Below are 12,521 nucleotides of genomic sequence, written 5' to 3'. Positions count from 1 at the left end.
AAAAATAATTGATGAGGCAAGCCTTGCTTTATAGACATACTCCAGCTAATAAATGAAGGAGTTAAAAAATGCAAATACTATTGTTCTGCAACACTTCATAATATAATGGAGGAAAGCACTGATCATCAGTGATAACTAGAATCACAAAGAACAAGTAAACTACATATTGCATGCCTCAGAGTGGAAGTATGCAACATGGCCTATGAGATAGTCATGCCAAAACAAGCAAGCAAGCAAGCAAAGAAACAAAATTAAACCTGAATATGATTGTTTTGATAATAGGGAATAGAGAGGCAGATGAACTTGATAAACAAATCCAGAGGCATACAATCAGAAAACAAATAACAGACTGTGGAAACCTCTACTGAACAAATGACCTGTTTTTATACTTAACAAACAGGTTGAGGGGAGGGGGGAGAAGGAGAGGAACCAAAAGATTTAAAGACGCTTAAGGGATGGGATGGTTTTCAAATATGTCCCCATATGCTTTAACAATCCTCTCTTCTAAAAGTGGAGCCTCGGTGTGGGTCAGGTTTAGGGATTTGTTTGTAACAAATAGAATATGGCAGAAGTGACAGTGCGTGATTTTTGACAATAGGCCATAAAATGCATTGCAGATTCCTCCTTGATAGCTCAAAACTGACTAGATACTTAATATTAGGAATTAGTATTAATTTTTAGTGGAATAATTGTAGTATGTTTATTTTTATCCTTATTTTTCAAAGATACACACTAAAATAGTAACAGATTAAATGTAGTGTCTAGAATTTGCTTCAAATAATTCTAAGGCGGGGTGTGGTGGGTACAGGTATAGATCAGGATTTTTTTTTTTTAATATTTTATTTATTTATTTGACAGAGATAGAGACAGCCAGCGAGAGAGGGAACACAAGCAAGGGGAGTGGGAGAGGAAGAAGCAGGCTCACAGCAGAGGAGCCTGATGTGGGGCTCGAACCCATAACGCCGGGATCACGCCCTGAGCCGAAGGCAGACGCTTAACCGCTGTGCCACCCAGGCGCCCCTAGATCAGGATTTTTTAACTTCAGCAGTATTGACATTTTGGACTGGATGATTATTTGTTGTAGGAGGTATCCTGTGCATTGCAAGATATTTTGCAGCATCCCTGAGCTCTATCCACTAGATGCCAGTAGTATCCCTCCTCTAATTATGATGCCAGACATTGCCAAATGTTTCAGGGTGGCAAAATCATCCCCAGCTGAGAACCACTGGGTATAGATGAAGCAAAACTGGTATTTGTTTAAGTGAGAGGGACATGGGGGTTCGTTATACTCTCCCCTCTACTTTCGTATGTGTTGGAAATTTTCCAAAATAAAATATCATTTAAAAATAAGATTTTTTAAAAAATTCCGTTAGGCAAGAAGAGATCTGGAGCAGGTGGTGGGTGTGAATACATTGTCAATATTCCACTGAAATCTGTGGGGATAAAACAGGTACTTTGGTTCTGTGATCTTTTAAGAAGCTGCAGCAGAGATGAGCCAGAGAGAACGTGCTGAGTTGTAGAGTCTTCAATCTAAAAGGCCATCCGGAATTCTCAAAGCTACAGGGGTGCCCCACCAGGCCTAAGGAACCCACAGGCACAGTGTCCAAAGCTGTCATATCAAAAATGTTAGTCCTATGGCATTGGATAAAACTCCTCCTCCTCTTCTTAATTGGAACAGAGCCCACCAAATGTGATCTGTGCTTAAGCCAATTACACATAGACTAAATTCATTTTATTTGTACAAATACCGTTCTTTAAAAAAATCAGTGAAGTTATTCTTCATTCATCCTTGACCTCTGTAGTCTTGCATTTCTGTTTTTGAAACCAATAGGAAGGATGGAAGGCAGTGTGGAGGGGGTGAGTCCTCTGTATTACTACAGAGTTTGGGGATACAGTGCCCCTAATTTGATGCCCCAAGACATGTGTGCATCATTGGGAATTCTTATGTATTATGGGTTGAATTGTGCCTCTCCCCCAATTCATCTGTTGAAATCCTAACACCCAGTACCTCAGAATGTGACCTTATTTGGAGATAGAGACTTCCCTACTATAGAGGTAATCAAGTTAAAATGAGGTCATTAGGATGGGCCCTAACCCAACATGGCTGGTGTTCTTACACGAAGGGGAAATTTAGACATAGATATGAATATAGGGAGAACATATGAACATGGGGATGGCCATCTACAAGCCAAAGCCATCTACAAGTCCTAGAACGGATCCTTCCTTAAATCCAAGATTGTTCAGAAGAAATCAACTCTGCCATCACTTTGACTTTGACCTCCAGAACTGTGAGATGATACATTTCTGTTGCTTAAGCCACTCAGTTTGCAGTGCTTTGTTATGGCACCCTAGCAAACTAATCCAGGTACAAACATCAGAAACCCCTCTTTTAAACATTGAATCAGAAAAAGATATTAGGTTCTGAATCGAAGCAAATGGCGGAAAGACTGTTTTGGAGGCTACCGCCTCACCCCCCAGGAAAGTCATCAAAATTAGACCACAGGTGGCTCCACTGGAGATAGCCACTGCACAGGACACAGACCTCATAAACTGCATTGCCAACTCTGAGCCTGGACCTCTGCCTCTACTGCCTCAGGGAATTTGGTATCTCTGCTACTGCCCTCATAAAAATGGATTCCACACAAGTACTTGCTTTTTTACATTACTTAATTCCAAGTCAAAGTCCTGGATAGTAGCATCTGACTTAGAGCATAAGCCACATTGCTATGCCCTAGATGCAAAAAGAAACATAAGAAAGTGAGCTTCTGACTTACAAACGGGAAGGATGAAGCCACAAGGTAGGTCGCCAATAGTTGAAGGTACAAGGCAGTTATAGTTGAAGGGTCTTCATTGATTCTGGTGGCCAAACAAAAAGCATGATATAATTTCTCCACATTGCCTTAGTCACTGTAGCAAAGTCTTCTGTTTGCTTCCCATGTATCCATTCTCCCCATCTTCTTTTTTTTTTTTTTTTAAGATTTTATTTATTTATTTGACACAGAGAAAGAGAGAGAGAGACAAAGAGCATAAGCAGGGGGAGCAGGAGAGTGAGAAGCGGGCTCCCTGCTAAGCAAGGAGCCTGACACAGAACTCGATCCCAGGACTCTGGAATCATGACCTGAGCTGAAGGCAGACACTTAACTGACTGAGCCACCTGGGCGCCCCATTCTCCCCTTCTTCTAACAGAACCTTGACTACATTACATTACAGCTGGTTACATTACTGTCTGAAACAAAGATTGTGTTCCAGACTCTTTGTAACTAGATGTGGTTGGGTAAGTTCTGGTTAATGTGGTATAAGCAGAATGTCTTCCAAGGCAATGGAGACAACTTAGCCCCCTTTTGCTTTTTCTCATGTCTGAATGCAGACACAATGGCTGGTGCTACAGAAGCCATCTTGGTCCATGAAATGCTTCCTGTGTATGGAAACCATGTGCTAAGGATGAACAAACAGAAAGATACAAGGAGGCAGGATACCAGGTCACTTAATGAAACCACCACACCAACCCTGGATTACCTATATCTGGACTTCTTTAGGTGAAAATAAACCTGGTGCCTTTGGACCATTTCTTTGAGTATGTAGGCAGAATGAGGAGGAAGGGAGTCTTACTACTCACAGCTAAAAGCAATGCCTAAGTGGCACTGCCAACAAATGAAATATGTTAGTTTCCTTTTGGGCTTTGACTTTCTTGGCACGTTACCAATAAATTGACTCTTTAGATTTCCTTGTAAGTTGTTAATTTTTATATTTGGGAGGTTTATAAATAAATAAACCTTTTAAATTGAGATACCACTGATTTTATTTTACCCAAAATACTTGGAGAATTCAAACAAAATTATAAGTTATTACTAAAACAGGAACCAGTCTCCTGAAAACCGGTAATTAATTTTTTTAAAATAAAGACATCCTTTGAATCCAGTACAACACTGTTGTGCACTCAAGGATTTGTGGTCTACAGTCTAAATTGTAGACATTATCAGTTGCCGGACCCAAGGTTTAAGTGTATTTTAGTAGTGTAGCTCTTAATAAGAGACATTTGCATAGCATCTATCTTCTTCAGTTTCTTATTTTTCATGACTGATTAACTTAGTCATTCCCAATATTAAACAGCTATGTGACATATTTTATTCTTCCCAGGAAAAAGTAACAAATGCAAAACTGTGTTAAGTGCAGGAAGAAAAAGCAGGTTCCCATCACTGAACATGAAGGAGGTACTCTACTGGTTTCCAAGATCAAACCAAAGAACATAACAATATGATCTTTAATTTTAGCACTGGTGATGACAACAGTGGACTTTATTTAATTTCAGCTGCTTAATTTTAAGTCATGTAAAGAGTTCAGCTGATTTGAGAGAAAAGGATAATAAAAAAAGAACTGGGGAGAGAGAAGGAGGTGATAGAGGGGCAGGAGAGAAGAAAAGGAAGAGAAGGGAGGAAAAGGAAGAAGCTGTTAGAATTCTTTACAATTGAACAACAGAGAAAGATGGAATGGTTTGTAGATTAGTATGATTGCAAGCATGGGGAGAAATGGATTCTGCAGGCACAGTATCTGGATTCAAGATTTCGTAAGGAAAAGTATAATTCAGCAAGGTATTTTCTCTTCTCTGATGACTTAACAGATATTTCAGTGCCTACTAGACACAAAAAGAGTGGTATAAGGGAAGAGCAGCTATCAGAAGCTACTTACTCCTTCTTACCCTAGAGCAGGAAGGATGTGTGTTTTTAGGATATGTAATCAAGTAATTAATTAAGTTGACAGGCTAAAGACAAGTTTCTGGTTCTTTTTAAATAACAACTTGACTTTTGTTATTACAACCCAATGATGTTGGGTAACATAAGACCAATAGACAAATAATAAATCAGGACAAAGCTTTGTTGCTTTGTACAAGAAAAACAGTTAGGGGGCACCTAGGGTGGCTCAGTCAGCTAAGCATCTGACTTGTGGTTTCAGCTCAGGTCATGATCTCAGACTCCTGGAATTGAGCCCCAAATCTGGCTCCATGCTCAGTGAAGAGTCTGCTTGAGATTAGCTCTCTCCCTCTCCCTCTGCCCCTCCCACTCCTGCTGTCTCTCTCTTTCTCAAATAAATAAATCTAAAAAAAAAAGAAAAAGAAAGAAAAATATTTAGGAAGATGCTTCGTTTTTTAAACTTTTTTTCTTTTTTAAAGATTTCTAATTTATTTATTTGAGAGAGAGAGAGTGAGCGAGAACACAAGTGGGGGTAGGGGAGAGGCAGAGGAAGAAATAGGCTCCCCACTGAGCAGGGAGGCCTATGTGGGACTCAATCCCAGAACCCTGAGATCATGACCTGAGCTGAAGGCAGGCGCTTAACTGACTGAACCACCCAGGTGCCCCAAAGATGCTTCATTTTAATCCTGTACCTGGTTCTATTCCCTTCATCCATACTTGAATTCATTTTTAAATAATTAACTTACTGATTTTTAAAATATATAATAAATTGACATAGTAAAAGTTTTACCATGCTGACTTGGTATTCTCATTTTTATATCTCAGTCACATCTTAGAGAAGTTGTATCGCATTCCAAAAAGAATGGCTCTTTGATTTTCACAATTCTTTCAGTAATTTTTCTTTTCTTTTCAATAGTTTTCTCCTGTGGTAAACTGTTACATAATCATCCGCCTCAGAAGAGCCTCTTGGTATCCATGCTCATGTGTAGTGTCTTCTCACATACACTCTGGACTTACCCATGTGATTTGCTCTGCTCAATAGGACATCAGCACATGTGACACCAACAGAAACTTGATAAGTATTTGCACTTTGGGGCTTGCCCTTTCTGATACACTGTTGATTACCATGTGAAGAAGCCTGATCTCATCTCCATAAACATAAAAGATCACATGGAAAGAGAGTAAGGCCCAGACCCCAGCTGCCTACCAAAAAGTTACAGCTGCTTGAATGAGCCTAGGTGATACCAGCAAAAGATCCATCCAGGTAAGCCCAGACAAAATTGCAGAAGAGTGAGCAAATAAATAGTTCTATGCCTCTAAGTTTCAAAGTGGTTCACTATTTGGCAACAGATAACAGATAATACTTCCTATGAGTGAATACGATAAAATACAATAGATATAAATGGGAGGAACTGCCTTGATTCAAATAAGCAGCTGCCTAGAAATGTGAGAACCATCTATTTAGACAAAAGATAGCCAACAAAATGGGAGTTTTGATTCATCACCAGTGTGGAAAACGCTATTAAGATGTCCACCCAACAGCCATTGTCCCCACTTCTTTCTTGCTAATAGAACCTAGATTTTATTGGCTAAGAGCTTTAGGGAATGCTAAAACCCTCCAAATCTCAGGAAGTGAATCTTGATTAGTTTACCTCAACCACAGCAGTTCTTTTCCTCTTGTTTGTGATTGCTTTAGGAATGGGCATGTGAGAAGATACTGACCAAAAAGACATGAGGGTAAGTTTTCTGGTGATAATGGGAAAGGCTTAGCCTGATCTTAAAAAGAAGTGTCCAAAAGGAAAGAGTTCCCATTATTTCTGTCTTTGAGTGTTGTGTGAGGATGAGATTCTTACAATAGCAATAATCAATCATGAGGGAACAAACCTGAGGGTAGAAATCAACATTCAAAGGAAGCCAGAGACTTGTCCTTTAAATAACCAACCTTAGAACAGTTCTTCCTTTAGATAAATAAACATCTGAAATGATAAATGGTGAAAAAAAAAAGGTATAAGCAAGTTAAATGGTAAGATACTGATGGAGGATGATGCTGTTTTATATGGGATGGCTAGGAAAGTTTCTCTGATAAGAGGATGTTTGAGACTCAAAGGACGCAAAGGAAAAGGCCATAGAAGATAATCTGGGGGAGGTGTAAAGGCCCTGAGGTAAAAGTGTGCCTAGTAAATTCCAGGTATAGCAAGAAGGCCAATATGACCAGAAAAGATTGTGTGAGAGGAAGAGTGGTAGATGAGATTAGAGAGAAAATAATTGGGCCTATTCACATAGGGCTTTCTGTTAAGAACTGTGGATTTTACTTTAGTGATATGGGAAATCATTATAGAGTTTTGAACATGTGTGTAGTACATTAGAATTTTAATTTAAAAGGATCACATTAGCTATAGTATTGACAATAAAGCGAAAAGGGACAAAAGTAGAAGCAAAGACTAATTAGAAGACTACAACAATATCCAGGAGAGAGACAATGGTGTCTTGCACCAGGGTGGTGGTGTTGATGAGAGGAGGTAAACTTCTGTGTTTCTATGTTTCTTAGAAACCTAAGGCAGAGCCACCAATATTTCCTGATGTATTGAATTGGAGTATGAAAGAAAGAAGAATCAAAGATGACACCTCAGTTTTTGGAATAAGCAAATTGTTAGTAAGGATTTGTCATTTACTAAGATGAAAAGCACTGAAGGAGGAGCAAATCTGGGGAGGAACACAAGAGTTCATGTTAAATTTGAGCTGCCCAATAGACATTCAAGTGAAGAAGAAATTAAGTAGGAAGTTGGAACATGTAAATTTAGACTAGAGGAGCAGTCAGGCTGGAGATATAAATTGGGAAGTCATCAGCATAAAGTATGTACTCAAAGTCATGGATGAGATTGTTAAAGGAATGAGGGCAGATAGAGATTAAAAAAAAAAAAACCAAAACCAAGGACTGAGCCCTGAGGCAATTCTACTTCTAGACGTCAGAGAGGTGAGGAGGAAGCAGCAGAGAGGACAGAAGGAACAACCGATAAAGTAGAAGGAGAACTAGAGGAGTAGTGTCCTGGAAGTGAGGTTTCTAGGGAAAAAAGAAATGACAATCTCTGTCAAATGCTGCTGAAACGTCAAGTAACAGGGAGATTGAAGAGTTGATCATTAGAGGTGGTAATATGGTGGTCAATGCTGATGTTTGCAGACGTTTCCATTGGACTAATGGAAATGAAAATTAGATAAGTGGAGTTCAAAAGAGAATAGGAAAAGAGGAAGTAGGGACAGTGACCATAAGCTATCTTTTAAATGAGTTTTGCTATAAAGGGAAGCAGATAATATAGGGTGGTAACTTTAGAGGAATATGAGATCCAAGAGTTTTCAAAGGTTGCTTGATATTACAGCAGGCTTGTCTGATGATGGTAATGATTCACACAAGAGGAAAATATTGATGGCTCAACGGAGAGGAAGGGACAATTGCTGAGTTAATTGAGAGTTAAATCAGTATGGTTGATAGCGACATAGCCCTGAAAACATCTGGCATATTGGGAGACAGGCTCAGCAATTCAATCCCTAATCCTATCTGTCCTCATCTCTCATCAAATCACAGAACTGAGAAGGCCTAAACAGCCATCTAGTCCAACCCTCTCCATTAAAATTTTTTTTATTTTATTTAAATTCAATTAATTAACATATAGTGCATTATTAGTTTCAGAGGTAGAGTTCAGTGATTCATCAGTTGCATATAGCACCCAGTGCTCATCACATCAAGTGCCCTCCTTAATGCCCGTCACCCAGTTACCCCATCCCCCCACCCACCTCCCCTCCAGCAACCCTCATTTATTTTCTATAGTTAAGAGTCTCTTATGGTTTCTCTCTCTCTCTGGTTTAGTCTTATTTTATTTTTCCCTCCCTTCCTCTATGATCCTCTGTTTTGTTTCTTAAACTCCACATATCAGTGAGATCATATAATAATTGTCTTTCTCTGATTGACTTATTTAGCTTAGCGTTATACCCTCTAGTTCCATCCACATCATTGCAAATGGTAAGACTTCATATTTTTTTTGGTGGCTGAGTAGTATTCCATTGTGTATATATAATATATAGTGCAGGCAGGAAGGCTGACCTGCAAGTGTCACCCTCAGCATGGCCACCAGTTCTCATATGAGCAGCAGTGACGTCCCAGTCAACCTGAATGAGCAGGATCTAAACGAGCTTTTAGGAACATTCATTTAAAGAGTTTTGATTCTGGGGTCTGAAACCAACATAGTTTATAGTCTAATTTGAATTGATCACCTCCTCTGGCAACCATTTTTTTTTCTCCCAAGCCTGACTGAACTCCCACCTTTTAACACAGAGCTACCAAACACCATCATAACCTAGTTACTAGACAACTCTGAAAACTCATTTGTATTGCATCTCATGAAGCCAAGTATCTCAGAACCAAAGGAACATCAGGAGCCTACAGGTTCTAACCTTCAGAGATTTTTTAAACACACACACACACACAAAATATAAGTCAAATGAAATAAATATGACTCTTCTAAGTTGCTCAATTAAAATAACTTCTACAGGACATCTTGATACTTACTGATACTGGAACAGGTGAACATTTGAGAGGTATAAGTTTTTATTTCAGGATTTCAGGTCTCCTTTTTACTTCTCTACTCTAGTCATATTTGAGCTTCCTTGGCCTCAACATTTTATGGTCCAATAAAGGAGAGATACTTCCTCTCTCATTGTAACAATTATTCCCCCAAATGGGGGGAAATCCCACAAAATCACTTTAAAGTCATCAAAAAACAGGCATAAATTCAGGGCAAGTTATTATTTCCAACAATAGCCCTCTGTAGACATTGCCTATGGGTAAGCTTGGTGTGCTTCAGGACAAAACAATTTAAAGGCAACTGAGGAGTCCCTGAGTGGTGTGGTCAATTAAGTGCCCGACTCTTGGTTTCATCCCAGGTCATGATCTCAGAGTCGTGAGATAGAGCCCTGCATGAAGCCCCAAGTGGAGCATCCCCCTCCCACCTCTGGCTCTGCACTCAGCATGGAGTCTGCTTGAGATGCTCTCTCCCTCTTCCTCTGCCCCTCCTGCTCATGCTCCCTCTCTCTCTCAAACAAAAAGATAAATCTTAAAGGCAACTGAAATATTTAAAGAGGTGTAAAAAGTGACAAAATGTTTACATAATAATGAGAATGCTAAGGACACAGGCTCCACTTTATTGAAATTTATTCCATTTTAAGGAATCATACCTATGCAGTCAAGGGCAAAGCTCCCACATAGCCAATAAAACAATTTTAAAATTATTGATATTGGGGCATCTGCATGGCTCAGTCAGTGAAGTGTCTGCCTTTGGATCAGGTCATGATTCCAGGGTCCCGGGATCAAGCCCCACATTGGGCTCCCTGCTCTGCAGGGAGCCTGCTTCTCCTTCTCCCTCTGCCTACCGCTCTGCCAACTTGTGCTCTCTCTCTCTCTCTGTCAAAAAAAAGAAATGAAATCTTTTAAAAAATTATTGATATTGTTTAAATGCTGGATAGTGTTACTGACAAAGTTCTAATTTTGATTATTTTATATGATAAAGATAATGACAGTGGAGAATTAACTAGACTCCACACAATATTTACAAGGACAATAAAGTAAGTTCAATGTGTGTGTTGATCAAGAAAAACCACTTCTACTTGTTTTCATACTGTCTATATAATGGAGAACTAATTCTCAAGCCTTCCTTTTATTAGCATGGGAGACTGGGGAATAACACATGGAAAAGAAAAGTAAATATTGCTTGATCTCAGGAAGAAAGTTATATGCTCTACTAAGTTGGAAAGAATTTGTGAAATAAGGATGGTTGTAATTTCTTCAAAGCCCTAAACTATGGTGTTTCATTCTTGGCACCCAAGGCAATAAACATGGGAGAAAGTTAAAACTAAGAATCTGTCCCTTTTTCATATTACCAAATAAATCTAAGACTAAGGATATAGAGATCTGGTAAGCTGAAATATTCATTTTAAAACAAGATACTTGTATAAAAACGGTATTAGTTGGAAGAGAAAAGACCTTTTGCTCTCAGCAAACTTATTCCTTCCAAAACACACTCCAAATTAGGCAGTACTTTCTCCTTTGTTTGGTAGAATTGTTCCATCTGAGAAGATCAAGGAAGATTTAGCTTGCATATACAAATTGAAAGGAACCAATGCTTAAACGATTGGGAAGCCTTGTCCTGAAGAAAGTTTCTGCCCAACTTTTTAAGCCTAGGTAGTTAGATCTCCACATCAAAGAAAAAAGAAACTTCGGGTGTTCATTTGAATAATTTGACAACAATGTCTGTAATCTAAGTATAAGATGTGGGTATTTTGCTTTGCTTTTTCCTCTAGCAAAACTGGGGATTGAAATAGGAAGACAATTGCTGGAAGAAAATAAAAAAGAGGAACCAGTTTTCAGTAGTCGTTTTCACCAATTTTTGTAACTAGTATTTTCCCTCCTGTACTTACAAATAATTTACTTTTTAGCATTGTTTGGCCTTTTAAAACTGGTTGGCAATTTGTAGTAACATTAGAACTTTACCTCCTCTTTGGAAAATAAACTCCGACAAACTATGCCACATTCCAGAAATACCAAATGTTATTATGAATTCTGGGATCTCAAAAAGATTCCTCCTTCTGGAGCATGCAATTAGCAGAGTTTTCCAATGATTAAATGGGGTCATCCACAAAAAAGGACAGCTCAGGGCATAAGATTATCCTTCCTTCCATCAAAGTGACAATCCGGTGCAGAAAGTTCCAAACAAAGCTCCCTCTGACAAACACAGAAGTGAGAAAGGAATGAAGTGTGACTCCACCAGTTCCCCCATTTGCTTCTCCAGCTCCCTTGAAAACTGTGTGACGTCTGATGTCAGAAGAAACGCCAACGGATGCTGAGCAAGCCGTAGCACTGAGAAGAACGCAGAGGATCACTGCGTGTCTGGCCGAGACCCTCCCCTGCCACCTAAGAGGGACGTCCCAACCCCGGGGCTAACTGGGGCGGCACCACATCCGGCGCGGGGAACCCCACTGCGGTGACCAAAGAGGCTCCATCGGAGAGCCGGCCTCAACGCGAGGCCTCGCCTCTGCTCCTACGTCCCCCGCGCGGGGTGGAGGAGCGCCGAGGCCTCCTCCGGGGCTTAGAATGGACGGGGCCGGGGATCTCTCTCCCCTCCTTCTGGGGTTCGACCCCTCAGGCAGTCAGGCTGTTTTCCTAAAGAGGCAGAGAGGAAACGCTCGCCCCAGATCTCCGCGCAAGACCTTTGCCTCTTCCCTGTGGACATTTCGGGCCGCTCCAGTTTCTTCCTAGTGGTTGGCTTGCGTCTCAGTGACCTTGGGACTACGCACTCATAGATAGCCACGCACGGCCACAGAAGCCCTCGCTGAAGTGAATGCACCCACGCGCCTGGGGCGGGGAGGGGGATTCCCGAAGCGGCTGGCAGGAGGCAAGAGCCGCTGGGCGGCTCCTCTGTGGACCCTGCCGACCCTCTGCCTGGCACTACTACCCGGGGTGCCGAAATCAGAGCGAGGCAGGTGCCCTCACGACTGTACCAGGCTGGCGTCAAATTCCCAAGGAAGGAAGCGTTTTAGTGATAAAGGCATAAATGATAATAAAAGAGAAGCAGGAACTCAATTGTCTGTTAAAGTTTGAGTAACAGACCTCTCAGGGTGAGCACCCTATATTAATTCATGCATCATTCATGCTTTCCACGAACACGTAATGGGCGCTTATTATGGAGCAGCTGTGCTCATGCTCAACAAGCATCATTCTAGGCCCTTCCAGGCCCTTCACATATGATCTGCCCCCACGTTTTCAGGAGCACTGCAAGGTAACTGTAG

The sequence above is a fragment of the Ailuropoda melanoleuca genome, chromosome 10 (genome assembly GCF_002007445.2).
Source record: "Ailuropoda melanoleuca isolate Jingjing chromosome 10, ASM200744v2, whole genome shotgun sequence".
In the NCBI taxonomy this organism is placed as follows: Eukaryota; Metazoa; Chordata; class Mammalia; order Carnivora; family Ursidae; genus Ailuropoda; species Ailuropoda melanoleuca.
This window is presented reverse-complemented; position numbering follows the sequence as displayed.